The following is a 21,396-nucleotide window of genomic DNA, read 5'->3' as shown; positions in this document are numbered from 1 at the left end:
TTGTGATTTTTTTCGTGGGGTTAACTCATTGTTTCATTGACGATGAAGGTCTCAAACGACTAAAACCAAACCGTGTAGAAAAAAACCTGGGTGCATAGTGTCAAGCAGGGGATTGGTTTCCGGGTTATTATCTCAGAATGTAAGATTCAACTATTTTCTATCGTTCCGAGGAGGCGAATTACAGACAAGTCCTCTACTTGTCACCCTGATTTTAAAAAGAGGCAGTCGACAAAAAGCCCTTTCTTCTACGACATTCGCTCTTATCGTAGATAGCGCTTCATGACATTGACATTGTAAAAACACACGAAAGTGGCCCGTTTGTCCCCATTATACCCTACGTTCATCCTGAAGAATAATCGTCGCCGTCGCCGTCGATGATGATCGTGATTTTTGAATGTTTTTTTTTCATTGTGGAGGCTGGTAAGGAAGACATCGGGAATTATCTCTTCTTTGTATTTTTTTTCCTGCCTTTGGGTTTACAACCGAACAATTAACATCGCACGACCACTACGGGTGAGTAGTCGGTAGAAGCTCGAATGAACACACGTCTCAGCTTGGGCCTTCATGGTGCCCAAGAGTAGCGAAAATGAAAATTCACAGTTCATTGTGGCGACTACTGTTCAAACATACTACATAGTACTACTGGACCATGTCACCGTGGACGGACGACAGACGACACGGTTGGTGTAGTAAAAATCGCCGCAATCACGACCAAACAGAGTGCTCTGCACTTCGGGCAGTTACCGACGATCACCGGGACCAGTCATTCGCACGGAAGTGCTAATCTTGGACTAAAATATTTGCTCTCCGATTCTGTCATCTCTTAGCTCTTGGCAAATCAAAACCCGGTGACTCTTTCCGCACCAATGGCTTCCAGTCCGCCAGAAGTTGGTTTTGTTTCCAGGAATGATATGAATGACTTACCAAGTAGCGCCACCGAAAAAAAACACGTTTGGCAACTTACCACTACGCATCGGGCCAGCAACATCGGGCTATAATTAATCGAATTTCGCAGGGATATTTGCAGTCTACTGGTTTTAATTCAATCATCATAGTAATTAAAGATGAAAATTAAATCGATTAGCACTGGCTGTTTGAAATGCTGCTGGTAGGTCATGGCAGAGCCGTTCAGGTGCGCTACGGTGGACAAGGGGTTGTTGGTTTGGGATGCTAACTAAATTGTTTACCAGCGTTCGATCACCCGACCAATTAACGACGGGCGGTGTCGCACTATGAGAATTTTCTTGGTGGAAAGATGGTCAAATGTCTTGGGATTAGCACTGCGGTTCTCATCAAGTCCGTTTTCACCATGTACACTATGTCTATTTCTACATCCAATCTATCAGCAACCATCTACTTTTAGAGTAGAATATTTCATGGTTTTCTTTGCGAATGCAGGGGTACACTTCCCAAGTTTAAAAAATGGAGCGTCACGACAAAAAATATAGACTTTAGTAGCTAATAATCCGTTAATTTTTCAACCGATTTTCATTTTTTTTCTACCAGAAGTTTTTGTAAGAATCGACTTTTTTAATCTATTCCTTTGGAAGGCCCATTTTTTAGTACAAACTTACTTCTTGCTCGCTTTCAATCTTACTTCTATTTTAATTCTTCATGTCTGCTCCGTTAAAGTGCTATTTTAAAAAGAAGTGTGCTGCCAAGTGTCGAAATAGGAACAGAGTTTATCTGTCAGTTCTATACAATTGCGCATTCCAAACGAACACGAGACCTATCAAATGAGGCACACGCGATACTCTTTTTTTAGGACTGTTGGCTATTTGATAATTCGATTGGAATTTTATAAACTCATAAATTTTTCTCAACTTCTGAACATATTTCTTCCTGGAAATCTGTGTTTTTCTCTGCAACAGACATGTGGCGTTTCGGACTTTTGTGACGTCAATTGAATTTTTGAACTCATGTGTGGCTTATATTTAAAGCAGTACGGAAATGATTTCGGCACAAATACTTTAAATGCTTCTATCAGAAAGTAACATCCATCATGAACCAGCTCGGAGCTGGGATACTCTTTAGTAGAGATAAGTAGAAAAGGCAAAAGTGTGCCTATAAGAGCAAACATGAGCTGATTTCAAAAAGATACATCCGCTGTTAGTAGAATGTTATTCGACTTCGACGCGTTTTTATTGGTTTCCAGATTTTAACATGATTTTGAAAAAGTTTGGAAAAAATCAATAATGTGTCAATTTTTGCAATATTGAAAGCTACTTGCCGAAAATAGGGTAATGATCTAACAGACCATTAGCCGAATGGGTCATTTGGCCGAAAGGGTCATTTGGCCGGAACTGTCGTTCGGCCGAAAGGGTCGTTTGGCCGAAAGGGTCATTCGGCCGAGAGGGTCATTTGTTCGAAAGGGTCATTTGGCCGTAAGGGTCATTTGGCCGAAAGAATCGTTTGGCCGAAAAGGTCTTTAGGCCGAAAGGGTCATTTGGCTGAAAAGGTCATTTGGCCGAAAGGGCCATTTGGCCGAAAGGGTCGTTTGACCGAAAAGGTCGTTTGATCGAAAGAGTCATTTGACCGAATAGGACATTTGAAAAGTGAGAAATTAGAAGTAAGTCTCTTTTTTACAATAAGAAGAGGAAATGAAAAGAGAAAAATGAGACGTTTCTCTTCTCATTCCTAATTACTCACTTATCAAATGACCTATTCGGCCAAATGACCCTTTCAGCCAAACGACCCTTTCGGCCAAATGACAAATTTGGCTAAATGATCTTTCCGGCCTAATGATCCTTTCGGAAAAATGACCCTTTCGGCCAAACGACCCTTTCAGCCAAAATACTCTTTCGGAAAAACGACCCTTTCGGCCAAACGACCCTTTCGGTCAAATGACCCATTTGACCAAATGAACCTTTCGGCCTAATGACCCTTTCGGCCGAACTACGCGGCCAAATGACATTTTCGGCCTTAATGACCTGTTCGGCAAAATGACCCTTTCGACAAAATTACTTTCGGCCAGATGGGTACTTTCGGCCTATTGGTTTGTTCGGCCTAGTGGCATTCGGCCAAATGGGTTTCGGCCAAACGACCCATCCCCGAAAATAATATCAATTGTTTTTTAAGTGGTTTGTTTCGGGTTTGTCCCTAGTATACGGGAGTATTCTGGATTTCAAAAAATAATTCCCGCGATTTGTAAAATCCCTGTCAACATCATTTGGAATTGGTGGTGGTTGAGCTCCCTCACGTTGATAAAGTTGATTGTCGATCGTCTAAACTTCAAGAATATTGATCGTTTTCACACATATATTGCTACTGAAGAAGGCTTTTTCTTAGGGCAGACGATGTTAAGAACAACCGATATGCATTCCGTAGCAAGTTTTCCGTTCTTTTAATTGGAATGGTTTCCTGTTTTGACAAAATTTCAAAACTGACACATGCTGCATTTTCAGACTTGGTGTTTCCTCACTCTTCCATGAGTAATTTAATCAATATTGTAAATTTATACTAAATATGCACCTTACAATTGAAGCTTTTACAACTTTTAATAATGATCTAATATAAATATCACATTTCATATAATGCTTGGTCTCGTAATATCGTTAAAATTCCTATAAAATAAAATCAAACATAATAGTTTCTCAACACAGGAACAGTTTTCGAACAAATTAAGGAAGAGATCGATCGCGATGTGGTTTATTTGCAGGCCATCTATGCCTTTCTTTGCTCGTCTGACATCAAAGTCTAATACTTCATTTTTTTCTTTCTCAGTTTTTTTCTTGTCTCTGTCTTATTGTTCCGTGTACCAAGAAGCTCTGGCCATCCGGAAGATGCTCCCTGAAGAACCAAAACGCGAGCACGACGCTACGCCAAACCAGACATGACGTCAAATACCTGGATGAGCAGCTTAAATACCTCAAACCTAAATCCCAACCCCGTCTATCACCAAATTACGCAATCTAACCTTGAGTCGTCACGAGTATCTTGGTCTTTGTCTCTTTCCCTTACTAACTGTTGATAATAAGATGATATCGATTGTAAATATCATTAAGAGTCTCGCCTCGTTAAGTGTTATACACGCTTGAGCCTGTCAAATAAATACAATAGATGAACTGGTTTTCTTCTGGTCAAGGTGAATAAAATTTCTCTTCTCGATCTTCAATGAAAACGCGATGTTTACATCAACTTTCCGTTTCTTGGGGTCACTCAATGCTTCAACCCTCTCCCGCCCATGGTGTCTGTGGAGCACCATAAAATTTTGCTCCTTCTAACCTTCATCGAATTGTTTCAACAACAAAATGCAATGATGATTCCTTCCTCTTGAAATCTTTGAAATAAGTCGTGGGCGGAATGGTTTAAATCCTAAGATTCTAAATTCTCAAAAGCTTTTCAAAAACTCCTATTTTTTGAGAACAGAAAATCAAATTTCTCAAACACTGACACTTAACATTGTCCTTTTCATTTCTAGAATTTTGATGAGAATTGCAAAAATTTAATCAGGCTTCAATATTTTGAAGATTTTTTTAACCTAGTAAAAAGTTCAAAATCCTTGTAGAGTTTTTAAAGTTAAAGAAGCAAAAAATTATGTTTTTGAAAATTCAATCAAATTGAATGTTAGGTTTGATAAAATTCCAATGAAAATCGATTACCCACTTTTACATTTGAGCTTACCGATAAATTTAAAAAAAAACTGGGGGTACCTCAAGTTGTGCCATGGTCTGAAGGGGTACCACTCAAGAAAAAGGTTGAGAACCGCTGATGGCTCATCAGATATGCACGCTCGACTTGGACCCACCCAGCGTCGCACGAATCAGGCTAATTACCTTTGCCGGAAAGCCATGTGGCATTATATGCCACAGTTTGTCCCATTTTACTGAATCGTACGCTGCCTCAAAGTCCGCAAACAGATGATGAGTCCACAAGCAAGGATTTGTCCGCAGATTAAACATCTGATCCGTTGTTGATCGTCCTTTTCGAAAACCGCTTTGATATTCGCCAACAAAGGTATCCGTAAACGAGCGCAGTCTCCTAACAAGATTTCGGGAGATTAACTTGTAAGTGGTATTTACTTAATCTCATTCATGGCTCCTGAGCACCCCTAGGAGTAGGAGCCGTACACTAATTACGTAATTAGTGTACGACCCCATAAGGCCAACAACGTATAAGATCTTCATCCTGGGCGGCTGCTCGCTTTAGCCTTGATTCCTGTCGACTTCCTTTATTTCCTTGGTGAGGCTACGCCGCCACGAACCCCATGGTCTGCCTCTGCTGCGATGTCCTGCTGGATTCCAGTCCAGCGCTTGCTTGCAGATTTCGCCTCCACTCTTTCATACCGTGTGGCCGACCCACCTCCATTTACGCTCTCGAATTTCTGTCAATATCGGTTTTTGATGGGATCGTCGATGGAGCTCAGAATTCGAGATCCAATTATGAGGCCACTAGGCCCGAATTATAAAACGTAGACATCGGTTGAAAAATACTTGCAGTTTCTGAAGAATCTCTTCTGATACACACCAAGTCTCACTGGCTTATAACAACACAGATTTTATGTTTGAGTTGAAAAACTTGATATTTTGTGCGTTGAATAATCTCCATTGGATCTCCATACATTTCGTAGACTCGCAAAAGCAGCACTAGCCTTCTTGATCCGTGCTCCTATGTCGATATTGTTTCCACCGTCCGGCGCTAACTGGCTGCCAAGTGTTTACATCCAACGATTTGGTTTTGTTGACGTTGATGGTGAGACCAGCCTTTGAGGAGCTTTCGGTCAGGTCTTTCAGCTTACTCTGTACATTATCAGAGAGCCATTGTGCTAGTAGAGCTATAGCATCAGCCAAATCGAGGTCGTTTAGATGCTCCACAGTAATAGGCTGCCAGAGCAGCCCACGGTTTGGTACACGGTCAATCGCATTACGATGGATTACGATGAGGAACAGTAGCAGAGATAGAATACATCCTTGCCTCACTCCAGCGACTACCCGGATGGGGTCAGACAAAGCTCCGTTATGCAAGACTCTGCACGTAAAAACTTCGTACTGCTCTTCGATGAGGCCAACGATTTTATCCAAAACTCCCTTGCGTCTAAGGGCATCCACAGATTTTCGTGGTTCAGATGATCGAAAGCTTTTTCATAGTCAATGAATACCTGATAGAGGGAATCTTGGCATTCGTTGACTTGCTCCAGGATGATTCAATACGTTACAATATTGTCCACACATGATCTTCTGGCTGCTGCCATCGAAGAGTCTAATCTATTTTCTCCAGTAATCGATTTAGGATAATTTTGAGAACAATGCGCAGTAACATGATGTCTCGCCGATTGTAGCACACAGCCAGATCCCCCTTTTTTGGGACCTTCACTAAGACGCCTTGCATCCAGTCAGCCGGAAAAGTTGCGGTTTCCCAGATATTGCAGAATAGTTGATGCAACATTTGCGCAGATAGCACGGGGTCAGCTTTGAGCATCTCTGCTGAAATGCGATCGACCCCGGAGCTTTGTTGGATTTTATGCTTTAAATGGCTGCTTCAAACTCCTGCAATGATGGAGCTTCGGAGTTGCCGTGGCTAATGCGTCGCACCCTTGGCGGCTTATGCCGAGATGTTGATGATTGGTCGAAACTTGAAGAAGTTGTTCGAAGTGGCTCTCGACAGCCAAATACCGTTGATGGCTGATGGCTGCTCTGGTTCTTGCCCACTTTTTCGCGGCTTTTGCGTCTTTACGCTCCTGGCCCTCAATCATCCTCATCTGTTGCATCTGTTATCCACTCCTTCCGCTGAGTGCGCATCACACTCAGGTTGTTCTAGCTTGTTTCGATAAAGACATTCTTGATTACCGTCCACTGCTATTCTACACTGCCATCAGAACATCCGCTACTCGAGTTCCATGTTCTTCAATAAACGATCTCTTAACAGCTGAATCTTCTAGTCGGCGTGTGTTGAATCGCCGTCCAAGTCTTCCTGTAGTATATATATATGGACAAGGTTGAATGAAAATTCCATTTGTTCAAAAATGATAAAAAAGAACTCGAAAATAAATAAAAAATAATTAAATAAAGAAAATATAGATAATAATCAATAAAACTGCTCATCTGCATACGAACCTAAAACTTTTGTGCATACGATTCTCAAACTGAAAATAAACAAACGGATAATGACATACGACGCCCACATCTCTAACGTTACATGTTCTTGAAGTATAAAAGCGCATGCATAACAGTGAACTAGCCACTTTTTCGACGGACGCGGAACTAGGAGCTACCGCTCCGCTCTATTTAGTAGAGCGTGGGAGCCGACGTGAGGACCAGCTCCGCTTCGATCCGGGTAAGCGGGTGGCACCGCCCTCGGCAATCGAAGCGTGGGAGCCAACTCGAGGATCAGCTCCGCTTCGAGTAAAATTGAAGCGTAGGAGCCGCGCCGACGTTTCGACGCGAGAAGGCGGTAGCATGCGTAAGCTTATAATGGCCAGATTACGACAATGGCGTGGACGGTAGAATCAGAATCTACTTGGTAAGTAAAATATATTCCGACAAGGTGGAATATAAGTTTATTAAGTAGACTCCGATTGAAAAGGCGAAAGTCGACAATTTAAGACCCCGATGGAAAAGGCGGTGGTCAAAAATGAATATGATGCCCCGATGGAAAAGGCGGTGGTCAATAGTTTGTGAGACCCCGATGGAAAAGGCGGTGGTCACAGATGAATATGAGGTCCCGTTGGAAAAGGCGGTGGCAAATAGTTTGTTGAATCCCAATGGAAAAGGAAGAGGTCACAGATTAATATGAGGCTCGGGGGCTCGGAAAAGAAGGCTGGATGATTAAGGGACACCATTGGAAAAGGCGACGGTTAATAGAATGTGGGACGCCGATTGAAAAGACGGTGGTCAAAATCGTACCTTGATGGAAAAACGAGACTTCGATATTTGAAACTTAGGTGGCATAGACAGAGATCGCTTCGGAAAATGGACGAGGTCCAGTGAATAAGGAAAATACTGGAGGAACACTGACACCACTTTGGAGAGAGGAGGTAGTTCAATGAATAATTCTGAATCGGATGCAAGATTGATGTTGTAGAGCCTGATAAGTTCTATCCATGACTGCATGACCTAAGTCAACTGTCGGCTGGTTTTTGGAGAATAAATGCTAAAATTGGATATGCGAAGAAGATTATTGATGCAATTTATTATTCGGATGCAAGATTGATGTTTTAGAGGCCGATAAGTTCTATCCATGACTGCATGACCGAAGTCAACTGTGGGCTGATTTTTTGAGAGGAAATGCTAAAATTTGATATGCAAAGAAGATTATTGATGCAATTTATTATTCGGATGCAAGATTGATGTTCTGGAGCCTGATAAGTTCTATCCATGACTGCATGACTGAAGTCTACTGTGGGCTGGCTTTTGAAGAAGAAATGCTAAAATTTGATATGCGAAGAAGATTATTGATGCAATTTCGGATTCGGATGCAAGATTGATGTTGTAGAGCCTGATAAGTTCTATTCATGACTGCATGACCGAACTCAACTGTGGGCTGGTTTTTTGAGAAGAAATGCTAAAATTTGATGTGCGAAGAAGATTATTGATGCAATTTGGTATTCGGATGCAAGATTGTTAGTTTAGAGCCTGATAAGTTATATCCAGCTCTAAACTAACAACGTGTACAACGCGCGTCGAAGTCGGACGCCGTGGCTTAACATTGGGCGGCTACAAGACGGTACACTAGCCCAAGAATACGCGCAGCAGCTGGAAGTGGCACTTCCAACGGAAGAGCAGCTAGGCGCAGCATCTCTTGAAGATGGCTGGAGAGATATTCGATCCGCCATATTGGTAGCACCGCAACCGCTGCACTTGGTACGGTGCCCCCGGATCAGAGAAACGACTGGTATGAGAAGAATGCAGCATGGGCGAGATTGCTGCAACACCACACGAGGGCGAACGAGGCACGATATAAACAGGCGCGGAACAGACAAAACTCGATTTTCCGAAGGAAAAAGCGCCAGCAGGAAGATCGAGACCGTGAAGAAATGGAGCAACTGTACCGCGCTAATAACACACGAAAGTTGTATGAGAAGTTAAACCGTTCACGTAAGGGCCACGTGCCACAGCCCGATATGTGTAAGGACATAAACGGGAACCTTCTTTCGAACGAGCGTGAAGTGATCCAAAGGTGGCGGCAGCACTACGAAGAACACCTGAATGGCGATGTGGCAGACGAAGATGGCGGTATGGTGATGGACCTGGGAGAACGCGCGCAGGACTTAATTCTACCGGCTCCGGATCTCCAGGAAATCCAGGAGGAGATTGGCCGGCTCAAGAACAACAAAGCCCCTGGGGTTGACCAACTACCAGGAGAGCTATTCAAACACGGTGGTGAGGCACTGGCTAGAGCGCTGCACTGGGTCATTACCAAGATTTGGGAGGAGGAAGTTTTGCCGCAGGAGTGGATGGAAGGTGTCGTGTGTCCCATCTACAAAAAGGGCGATAAGCTGGATTGTAGCAACTACCGCGCAATCACATTGCTGAACGCCGCCTACAAGGTACTCTCCCAAATTTTATGCCGTCGACTAGCACCAACTGCAAGGGAGTTCGTGGGGCAGTACCAGGCGGGTTTTATGAGCGAACGCTCCACCACGGACCAGGTGTTTGCCATTCGCCAAGTACTGCAGAAATGCCGCGAATACTATGTGCCCATCGACTTCATCGACTTCAAAGCCGCATATGATACAATCGATCGGGACCAGCTATGGCAGCTAATGCACGAACACGGTTTTCCGTATAAACTGACACGGTTGATCAAAGCGACGATGGATCGGGTGATGTGCGTAGTTCGAGTTTCAGGGGCATTCTCGAGTCCCTTCGAAACCCGCAGAGGGTTACGGCAAGGTGATGGTCGCTTTGGAAGGTGTAATACGAAGAGCAGGGATTAACACGAGTGGTACGATTTTCAATAAGTCCGTCCAGCTATTTGGTTTCGCCGACGACATAGATATTATGGCACGTAACTTTGAGAAGATGGAGGAAGCCTTCATCAGACTGAAGAGGGAAGCCAAGCGGATCGGACTAGTCATCAACACGTCGAAGACGAAGTACATGATAGGAAGAGGTTCAAGAGAAGACAATGTGAGCCACCCATTGCGAGTTTGTATCGGTGGTGACGAAATCAAGGTGGTAGAAGAATTTGTGTACTTGGGCTCACTGGTGACTGCCGAAAATGACACCAGCAGAGAAATTCGGAGACGCATAGTGGCTGGAAATTGTACGTACTTTGGACTCCGCAAGACGCTCCGATCGAATAGAGTTCGCCGCCGTACCGAACTGACAATCTACAAAACGCTAATTAGACCGGTAGTCCTCTACGGACACGAGACCTGGACGATGCTCGTGGAGGACCAACGCGCACTTGGAGTTTTCGAAAGGAAAGTGCTGCGTACCATCTATGGTGGGGGCAGATGGCGGACGGTACGTGGAGGAGGCGAATGAACCACGAATTGCATCAGCTGTTGGGAGAACCATCCATCGTTCACACCGCGAAAATCGGACGACTGCGATGGGCCGGGCACGTAGCCAGAATGTCGGACAGTAACCCGGTGAAAATGGTTCTCCACAACGATCCGACGGGCACAAGAAGGCGAGGTGCGCAGCGGGCAAGGTGGATCGATCAGGTGGAAGATGACTTGCGGACCCTCCGTAGACTGCGTGGTTGGCGACGTGTAGCCATGGACCGAGCCGAATGGAGAAGACTCTTATATACCGCACAGGCCACTTCGGCCTTAGTCTGAATAAATAAATAAGTTATATCCAGGATTGCATGACCGCAATTACGACATCTCCCTCCGCCGCTGAATTCGAGCAATGCCTAATCAGATTTCGCCAATTAGAAGAAGATGGTTAGACGCGATGTGAGCGCTGCGATAATTCCGGATATCAAGAAGGCTTTGTCTCCATTTTCGACCGATGCACATGTGGTCGATTAGATTTTCATTTTGTCCATCACGAGAGACCCACGTGATTTTGTGCACTGGGGAAAGAGCGATCCTCCAATCACCATGTCGTTATTGCCAAAAAATTCTGCCAACAGCTCACCGTTTTCACTCATTTCTCCAAGACCATGACGTCCCATGACACGCTAATAGTCCGTGTTGTCGGAGCCGATCATCGCATTGAAGTCGCCCCTGTAGATCTTGATGTCACCTTTCGAAACTTTATCAACGGCGGCATTCAGTTCCTGTAACTCGGCAACATCGGTCGACGCATAACATTGGATTATCATGAGGCTCCTTACCCATGTTTTGAATCTGGCAATGATTATTGTATTAATAATTGGTTCCTACTTGATGAGCGCCGCCTGACGCTAACCAGGAAACCAACTCCTCGGTGCCGGGGAGCGTTGTTCCTTCGAATACCGGAATATAACAATACCTGTTCCGATGGTTGGCCAACGGACTTCACTCAGTCCCAGGATTCCGAGCTTCATGCGCGCAAATTGTGCCAGATTACCTTTCAGAGCTAACGTTAAAACATTCCATGTTCCAATTCGTGTCCTTTGCTTCATGCCAAAAGTCTTCACCGTTATATCAGTTCTCAATCTTTCTTCGTTGGTTTCTCGAACGGTTTGTTAAGTTTCGGAAGCAGTAGGTTGTTGGCCTAGACGCTCGATCAGTCGGGTCAAATTTGTTAAAAGTCCCACCCAAAACCAGGGATGGCATTGCGCATCTCGATTCGAACGAAATTCTATCGAGTCGAACATGTTATGCATTATGGCTATCGATTCGATCACAAAAACGACTCATCGTTCGAGTATGCTCGAGGAGGTACAAGAATAACGAGATGTTTTGGCATTATGGAAACTCGATACCACACTGCAAAACGACTCAAGTCGAATGAAAAACACTCGTCACCTGTATAGCTTTCGAATGTTGTTCTAGAGTCATTTCTTGCTGAAAGTTTTTATTATATTTGTTATTATTTCTCTACGGGAAGAGAATAAATGTTTCATTATTGTATCCTTAAGGAAAGAATGTCATTAGTACACCTATATATATATATATATATATATATATATATATATATATATATATATATATAGTTTCCAGCCAATATGCAATCTCTAGTTATCCCGAAATCCGCGTAAAAACGACTTCAACTCAAATCGTTTTCTTGACGATTTCGATAAACCACGTAAAAAATCAATGCGGAAAATCGGCGTAAAAACGTGTATTTTCCACAATCTACGTAAAAAAAGGTGAGTTAAATAAATAAAAAAAAAAACGCGCATGAGATGACCCAAGTGCATTTAGCAAAAACACATGGAAACATCAAAGTAATTTATTATCGAATCCTTCTTTAGCTTTAAATTAATTAGCTCAAACAGGATCTGTGGCTTTAACTCGAATAAACATAAAACTTATAATGTGTGTCGTAACAATATCTCAATTTACAAAACATATCGTATCGGCATAATTTTTAAATCAATTGCAACTACTCAATAAATAATATTGATTTTTATTGTCACTGAGCACAATTTGCTTGTTTATAAATTAACTGCTGGATGCCTTTCCAACAGGCAACATGCTACACGCAGATGGAATTACTCTTATTCTCTCTGTTTACTCACATTCGCCACCCAAGTAACATTTAAAGTTTTATAACGCTCTTGAAGAACATAATTTACTCTACAAGAGTATAATAAAACCAGCATAAAACCAAAATGTTACTAGGGCATGCACTGAAGGTTGTCTCTCCAGCGGGCGGTATACTAAACACGGAGGCAGCTATCTCCCATTCTCTCTGTTTACATTTCATTTGACAGAACATACTCGATTGAGCTAGTACAACATCATCCAAAATCTTGTACTACGACGGAATGAAGTCGAACGAAATACATAATGCTGCATTTTTTTCGAAACGAATGCAAAAACGTACAAATCGAGTGATTCTATTCGAGATGCACAATGCCACCCCAGGACAAGGCTAGTGGCTTTGAGAGGCATATGGTCGCTTTGATAGGGCCTGCTTGCGGAGGATAGAAGTTCAACAGAGCCCACATTCAAACCCCACCATCCTCAGGTCGCATCCTCTCACTCTAGCTTATGTCAGAAAAACAACATTGTCTAGGCTACATTACCAGCTAAGTAGGCAACCCTTGCTGGCGTCCGATTGTTATCGAAAGATCCGTGGAAGCGTGAGAATTTATGCTTGTAAGTTATGACTAGAGCTATGTTTGACGCTATCCTTCCCAGATGTCATCTCACCATTTCGTAGCCCTGTATGAAGTATTGAGGAGTGTTATACCTCGATAATCAGCACAATCGATTCTGTGCCCTTTCTTGTAGATAGGACAACCAGCTCGTAAGAATTTCTTCACCCTCCCAAATCATTTTAATCACTGGTGGATGTTTTCATACATCCGGTCACTCCTGACCAGAGTTTGCAGAAATCACTCTCAATAGAAAACGAAGAAAGATTCTTTCATTTTCCTTTGGATTCAATCCCTGCTTTTGACGGAAGCTCATCCGGCTTCCGTTCTTCCTAGCGGTTTTACCATTCTTTAGCTCTCGAACAGTTTTTCTCACTACGTCTAGCGTTGGTGACTCCACTGCTTGCCCATCATCCTTAATCCTGATTCTGTGTGTGCCCTCTCCGCCTGATTCAACAAGAACTCAAGATGATCGTTCCACGTAGTAGCACCGCTGCTCGATCAACAGATTTCCAGAGCTGTCATTGATCAGGACTGGCGCCGCCGGTGCGCTTTTCCTTGTTGTTGCTCGTTTTGTACAACTTCCGTGCGTCGTTTCTTGGATAGCTTCCCTCTGCCTCTGACAGCACTTTTTTCCCTTGTCATAAGACGAGTTTTTACAATCCCATTGAATTCCACCACTTAATTGTATCTTGACAGATACGTATTTCGACCTCAACAGTAAGCCCGTCTTCAGTGTCTCGTACTTGACTCGACTTATTACTGAAGACGTCCTTACTGTTGAGGTCGAAATACGTATCTGTCAAGATACAATTAAGTGGTGGAACTCAATGGGATTGTACAAACTCGTCTTATGACAAGTGAAGACATTCCACTAAAAAGCTCAAAATAATGATTAGCACTTTTTGACCCTTCCTTCGGAAGTGTCTATAATTTCACTTTGTATGCGTTACGCAGGTGTGTTACGTATTAATCTATCAAGAAATCTCGTGAATTTTTAAATAAAATGTATGATATTTTAAACAAATTCACTTTGACATTGAAAATATAATTATAACAAATGATATGACATGGAAATATGCCTATTTTTCTGATTTGTTTCAAAGAAACAAATGATTTTAATTGAGCAACATATAGAAGCATGTACAAAAAAATCTTCTCAGAAAAGCAAAAACGTAAAAATTGAAAGGGATTTCAAAAATTTCTTCAGTGGAAGCTAGATAGCAAATGTGAGCATGTTTTGAGACACTAATAGATTACTTGTATGCATGTATGTGTGCGTATGTGTGCAAATTCTAAAATTTACTACCGTAAAAATCTCGCTCATTTTTAAGGTATTGAACAAGTTTAGTTTTACCAAATTGGGCATCCATAAGGCGAAATATATGTTATTATTGAACGCTATTGAGTTTCGCTCAGATCAATGACTGATTTAGTTAGTTCTGGATTAATTAATATCGAGGTCTCTGGAAATTACGACTACAACATATGCAACCAGCGTTACGATAGTTACTAACCATGTCACAATAATTATTCAATCCGTCGAGCGCCTTATAGGTAGGCAGCATGAAGTACAGTACGTTATCATTCGTTGAGTTGTCACTCAACCCATGACATCCGCCTTTGGGTAGGCAATTATTTTGTCACTTCCACGGTAAATCGCCGTGGGAAGCTGAGTAGTTTTATCTCGTTTTAAATACTAGAGTCTGGAAAAAAATTCTTATAACTAAGGAAGGGTCAAAATCTCACTGTAGGTGGATTAATCTGGGTTTTTGTCTTACCCTCGCTTTTTACACCGGTGGAGTTTTTTCTTTCGTAGCTGCTCATAGTTCTTTATGTAACTCTCAAATTTTGCTCTCCTGGCCTACTTTTTCTGATCTGTCGTTCTATAGTACTCTTCTTCGAACCAGCCTTTCTGTTGGTTTCCTTGTGTGGTACCAAGTATGTACCTCTGTGGCTGTTGAACTGACTGCCTTGTGGATTTGCTGGCACAATGCGTTCAAATTTCCCCTAGTTGGGTGTCCTTCGATTCTTTCGACGAGCTTATGATCGAATTACTCCGCAAAACCCTCGACCGGCAGTCGCTGTATGTTCAGCATCACGCCTTCTCATACATTAAATTAATCATTGACATAAGACTATAACTTCTGAAATGTTGAATTTTGCAAGAAATAAAATAATGAGAAATAATCGTATTTCAATTTGATTATATTTTAGAAGGGGGACATAGAAAAAACGAAAAAAAAAACGTAATTTTCACAAAAATTCTAAGTTTATGATGTACGGTGCACAGTTTCCAGTTGATTTTTTACCTAATTGCAAACATTTAATTTTTGGCCTTCTGATACGACATTGTCTGCCATTGGACATCATTCAAAGGTAAGCGGGAGGGGTGCAGATTATTTTCGGGACAGTTGTTTAACTTCGAAACTCTCTGTTCAATAAACAACGTGATGGATGAATCCACAGCACGTTGTTTTCAATTTTCATTCTTGGGGTTCTTAATTTTCACGCATCTCGCTGGCTATTTTGGAAGCCCAAACGGTGCCGGTGTTTGTTTTCGATTAATTTCCCACGTAACAGCTCGGATTTGCTCGGATCGGAAGATTTGCGCCGTAAAAATTTGACCCAGTTTCCTGCATGTTTACCACAAAGCTAAGCGCGGTATACGTCAAATAGCTGCGTTCTAATTTACGTGCCGCTGCTGCCACAGCACATAGAATGTGTATGCTGTAAGCTGCTTAACTCCTAGGAACAAGCACGTTTTAGAGAGGAAGCAAATCAACACATTATTCGCAGTTAAGTTGGGTCTGGCTACTGACGGTCGAATTGATTTGTCCCGAGGGATACGTGACCGTTGTTGGTTACTAATGAGAATGGTAGCGGAGGGTGGGTCAAGTTACGTATTGTTTTCAATCTCCGGTGCACATGAACCCAAATGAGCAATATTGTGTACACAAACTGGGAGGTAATAATAGGCAGAAGATACGATTTGTTGATATGGTTACGGCTGGTATTTGCGTCCGGGATATAACTCGAAGCTTTGTTCGCAAACCACGGGAAGGAACATTATTTTGGGATAACACCACCGCCGCTTTGAAATATGCCCTTTCAATCGATGTTTACAAACTGCAATTATATCGACTCAAAGCTGAACTTGCTGAATGCTACAATATTTGATTTATCCAGCAAATTTGGAAGATATTGAAAATATATAATGTATGCGATGAATAGTATGATGAATAGAGTTCGTCATGCTGATGAAGAAGTTAAGCCATTGCCCCATTAGGAATCAAATTTGTGTCGTCAACCAGTCATTAGATGGAAGATTATCACATGGGCATGATCGATTTGAATGATGAGTTAAGCTGCCGCAAGGGGATAAGGTATAGGTACGTCTTTGAGCACTATTTATGATTTCAACTAGCAAACGTATTTCTCAAAATTAATCAGAAGGGATTGGAACATAATAGATTTCTTGCACTTGATTTATCCTTCAATTTAGTTTGCTTTTTGTAGAAAGTAATTTATTGAAATGAGAAAAACAAAGCCAATGTTATGGAATACCTCCCGTACCCTATGTCGGATAATCGAAAAATCGTGAGGTAACCGATGCTATTGTTGGACTCGTACAATACATTAAATTCATACAAACTTTATGTGAACACGCCTCCGACTACCCGCACGTGTTAGTATCGATTGTGTTTCATTATTCGCCCGGGTTTGGTACTTCATTGTAATAGGCTCGAGCATAATCATGGCAAATACATGGCCATTATCACGGCAAGCGCCCCGGCTTCGTTTGCACAAGGTGCCAACTGTGACAATTGACAATTCCCGTTCAAGTACAACTTTTCATCTGAGGCAACGGCACCGAAACCCATTTCGCAACGTGCGTTGCCGCCGCCATGCCGCACGCTGTCCGTCGATGCGTACCGCATCCATTTGTCATAGACCATTTAGCGGTTTCACGGCAGAGCATTTGGAGTAGTGCGTTTTTGTTTCTTATGCAAATCGCAGATTCGAAGCCAACCGGGGCGAGCCAGAGAGCGGTAAAACGCAACACCAACTCAACCGGTCCGTCACTGTACCGTGTAGTTGGATCCAAATGCCAAAACCGTAAAAAAGAAACATTAGAAGGAGGAAGCAAGGTGGAATCGGTTTGGAGTAGCAACAACATCAACCACAGCAGCGGCAAATCGAGAAAAGTGTTACATTTTGTTTCCTAGCGGGCGTTTGCAGGGGCGATTTGAGGGGATTTGATGACTTTGTGTCTCTTATTCAGGATACTTTGTCTTGTCTTGTTTCATTACATGCATAGATTTATTAAGCATCCTAGAAAAAAGTCTAAAGTATATCCGCGCATTTTCTTATCAGCATTAATATTTGCAGCATTTTTATTTTGAGATTATTCATAACTCATCGGTTATCAGATTTTGGAGTAATGAATAATATGAGCGACGAAGAATTTTGAATTCATCGGAAGTAAGAAACGTTCTACATTCAGGTTCTGCACTAGAGACTTTTGGAATGGCATTACTATGAAGATTAGTTTTTTTCTCACTTTATTTATCGAACACGCTGTTGGGAACTGCTCCTATAGTGCACAACGGTTGCTAGCACTCGAATTGGTGAATCGGGTCTGGCAACTGATGCGGCTTGACTGTGATTTAGAATACACGGTTAGTTACCTGAGGGAGACCTTGTCCAACAGCACCAGCCGAAAGTACTATACGGCTTTCCTCGGATCTACCAGCAACAGTCGGCTTTGGGAAAATGTTTTGTGAAGTTTTGTCGATGAGATGAATTATTTGGTGTAGAAACATTTATAGTTTTTCTGTGATACCAGAACATCTCGCAGGCTGGTGGTGCTTATATCATTTGAGGCTTCTCTAAGGTTCCTACGGGAAATACTCAGGAAATAATATACGGCGGTAATTCCGTGAATTTACTCAGAAATTTCTCTCAGTATTTTTCGATACATACCTCCAGCAATTCTTCTGGACATACCTACAAGATTGCTTCGGCAAGTCAAGCGGAATGAAATTTCTTTTAGAACTGCCTCTGAAATCCATACGGAAATTCCCTACGGATTTTTTTTCCAAATACTCCTTCAACAATCTTTCCAGGATTTCCAACAAGGATACTTGGCCAACTCCTGCACGGAATGCTTCCGGACATATACATCCAGGCGTTCTGCCTAGTATTCTTACAGGAATTCTTTCAAGTTTTATTTCAAAATTTGTTCATTTTTTCACAGAATTTCCTCTGGAAATTCCCAAGTAGCTTCCCAGGGAATTCTTCCAGTATAACATATGAGCACAACTCCAGAAACTTCAGACATTTGCCAGGAGTTTCACCTGGAATTCCTTAAGTATTTTATAAAAAGTTTCATAATTTTTTTTCAAAGTAACTTTATATAGAATTGAAAGTTGCCTCATAACTGTTTGACCCCAAATGGCTCTGGCGAAATGCGATGATAGCAGCTCTCCGTGAGCGTGTGTGTCCGAGTCATGGTGTAACCGTTCGCAAATCGTCTGAGGGAATTATTTAAACTTTGGTGGCTTTAGCCCCACTCTCGCGTACGAGAGACCACCAGCCTGTTGACTTGCCCGACTATTTTTGAGACAATTCCTCAGGGGAAATCCTCGAACGGTTGCTGGCTGAATTTTCAAAATCACCCGCTGTTACCTGGAAAACCACCCTAAAATCCCTTGCCCTGATTACCCTTGTAATCACTTAAGCTCGCTCAACCATAAACGCAAAATCAAAAGAGGAATCGAAGTCTGAGATGCAATCTACCAACGAAATAACGGAAACGTAAAAGAGAACAGCAGGTTCTCACGGAACTGCCGAAACAAAATCAACTGACTCTCAGAGCTTCAAATTCAACAAATTTATTCATACGACTTCATTCGGGTTGGACGGGGTTTTGTACTAGCTAGGGGGAAACTAATTCATGGCCATGATTATTCAAGTTTCCACGTACCTGCGCAGGATTTTTGGTAGCGATGACGGGTTCTGGCGGGTGCCGAAGACGGAGGGCTTTCCGGCAGAGTGCCGAAGACGATGTTTTCCGGCGGGACGCCGAAGACGATGTTTTCCGGCGGGACGCCGAAGACGAAGGTTTTCCGGCGGTGTGCCGAAGACGGAGGTTCTTCCGGCGGTGTGCCGAAGACGAAGGTTCTTCCGGCGGTGTGCCGAAGACGAAGGTTCTTCTGGCGTTGCTGGCGACGCAGTTGTCGCGATGGCGTCGTAGTACCGGCGACTTGCCAGTGGGCGTTCGATGCTCCACACGATGGCGGCGTGAGCTTGAGTGAAAATGGCCGAACTAAAGGTGCAGAGGGAGTGGCGGCTGGACGGAAAGCTTCCGATTTTAACTTCCCGAGAGCGTCCGGAATAACCGTTCCCTCGAACTAGTAGCCCACTTTCCCTTACGACCCGGCTTCACGTACCTTTCCGATTCACCGGGCGAGGACTAAAAGAAAGCTACTAATTCTCGGTACGGGTTCGGTTCTGCGTACGATATTTGGTGACGTACGGAACCGCGCTCTCGACACCTGACCACCAGGGGGTGTAACGTAATGGTGGTCTTATCGACAGTTTTTGGCGACTGTCGGGTGAATTTCGCTCGACTATCTCACGAACTGCACTCCCCTCCGTTTAACTACCCCGAAAGGCGGGCCTTAGCGGACACCCAAGCTCAATTTTGGTCGCACCGCGATCCACAGCAAAATGGATGGAACCCCAATTCGACTCCGCTGGTCGTCACAAAATTCCAGCCCGTACAAAAAAAGCGCCTACGCGCTGGAAGTCCAACGCGAATGGCAAACGTTAGTCGTGTGCAAAATTAAAGTCATAAATTAAAATTACCTTTCTTTGTCTCTATATCTGCTCCGGCAAATGGAGAGAATCGCAAAATTGTCAGACGCACTGACCGAAATAGGCAGCTATCTGGAAGACACCAAAAGATTTTGCTTCAAGCAAAAGATATTTTAGTTACTAGATAAAGATTGTCGCTGTCGTCGCTGTCCGGAACATCTTTTGCTGGCGAGGATAGGGGAGCTAAATGTCAAAGAAGGAAAATCCATACGATTTGACAGGTATGTACCACACATGTTTCGGACAGCAGAACAAAGGGAACAGTAGCGACAATCTTTATCTAGTAACTAAAATATCTTTTCTTCAAGCACTTCACTTTACACCACTGTTCTCAATTATTACCTTCTGCAAACTTTGAAGGAACACGTTTCACTTTTGTAGAAATACTTTAAATTCTTCGGAACTTGGAAACCGCGATACTTCTCTTCCTCTAGTGCGAGCGAAAATGAACGAGCTTAAGGATTTCTACCTTCAAGAAACCTTGAAGGACAATTGCTGGTTATGTATAAAGATTCAAATGGCGATATCAATTTGGCGCCTTCCCAGGATCGAGCAAATGGTTGAAAAAGAGCTATCTAGTTTCAGGAGCCATTACTGCACTCACTGAAACAGTATACCACTTTGCTTAGCCGAGACGCAAACCGCTCGAAATATTTCCTCACCCAAGACAGTCAAATAGTCGGGCAAATACTGATAATATTATGGTCTCGCTTTGGACTGTGAATCGTCAAGCCGACTTGACGAATTCAAGCATTATTTTGCTTAAAAAGAGAAAAACGTCCAAAGCTAATTAAATTCAAATAATCTAATAATTACAACAACAAAACAAAAGCAAAAAATAATTTATTACTAATAATTAAGCTTCAACTCATTTCAATGATATTTTACTTAAAAGTTTTTATCCTATCCTTTTTATCCGTCAAAGCTATTTATTAATTAAAAATAATAATTTAATTTCATAATATATTTACAAATTATTTTGCTTAAAAAGATAAAACGTCTGAAGCTTTAAACAAATCCAATAAAATTATTCCAAAAATCCACACCGCGTTACAATGGCTTGCTGCTCACCGATTGACACGCTGAGGTGATGATTTATAATCACACGCTTATGGAAGCTTATACCCACGGTATACAGAAAACAAGGTAGGCTCGTTAGAAAAATGACACTTCGAATGTGACGCATATTTTATCGCCACATGTTGGAGTACAAAAGTAAGCATGCTGCGACCGTAGACCATCGTCTCGGTTCAGCTTGTGCGATGATAGCAGTGACGTCACATGTTTACATTCAAACTGAATGTTTACATACGTGATGAGCCTGCCTTGTTTTTTGTATGCCGTGCTTATACCCAAACCCCAAAAAGGCAA

At 42.5% G+C, this 21,396-nt stretch overlaps 1 long non-coding RNA gene across 1 annotated transcript; it reads right to left on the bottom strand.

Annotated features, from left to right (window-relative positions):
- Positions 1–19,822: 19,822 nt before the first annotated feature.
- On the bottom strand, positions 19,823–20,830 carry LOC134223836 (uncharacterized). The gene is made up of 3 exons (XR_009982742.1): positions 20,368–20,830; positions 20,017–20,097; positions 19,823–19,950 (listed from the first exon to the last, which is right to left on the bottom strand). It is a non-coding gene; the product is annotated as an uncharacterized LOC134223836 (long non-coding RNA).
- Positions 20,831–21,396: the final 566 nt, after the last annotated feature.

This window comes from Armigeres subalbatus, chromosome 3 (assembly GCF_024139115.2).
Source record: "Armigeres subalbatus isolate Guangzhou_Male chromosome 3, GZ_Asu_2, whole genome shotgun sequence".
Taxonomy (NCBI): domain Eukaryota; kingdom Metazoa; phylum Arthropoda; class Insecta; order Diptera; family Culicidae; genus Armigeres; species Armigeres subalbatus.
The sequence above is the reverse complement of the archived record's forward strand: the minus strand, read 5'-3'. Positions and strand labels throughout refer to the sequence as shown.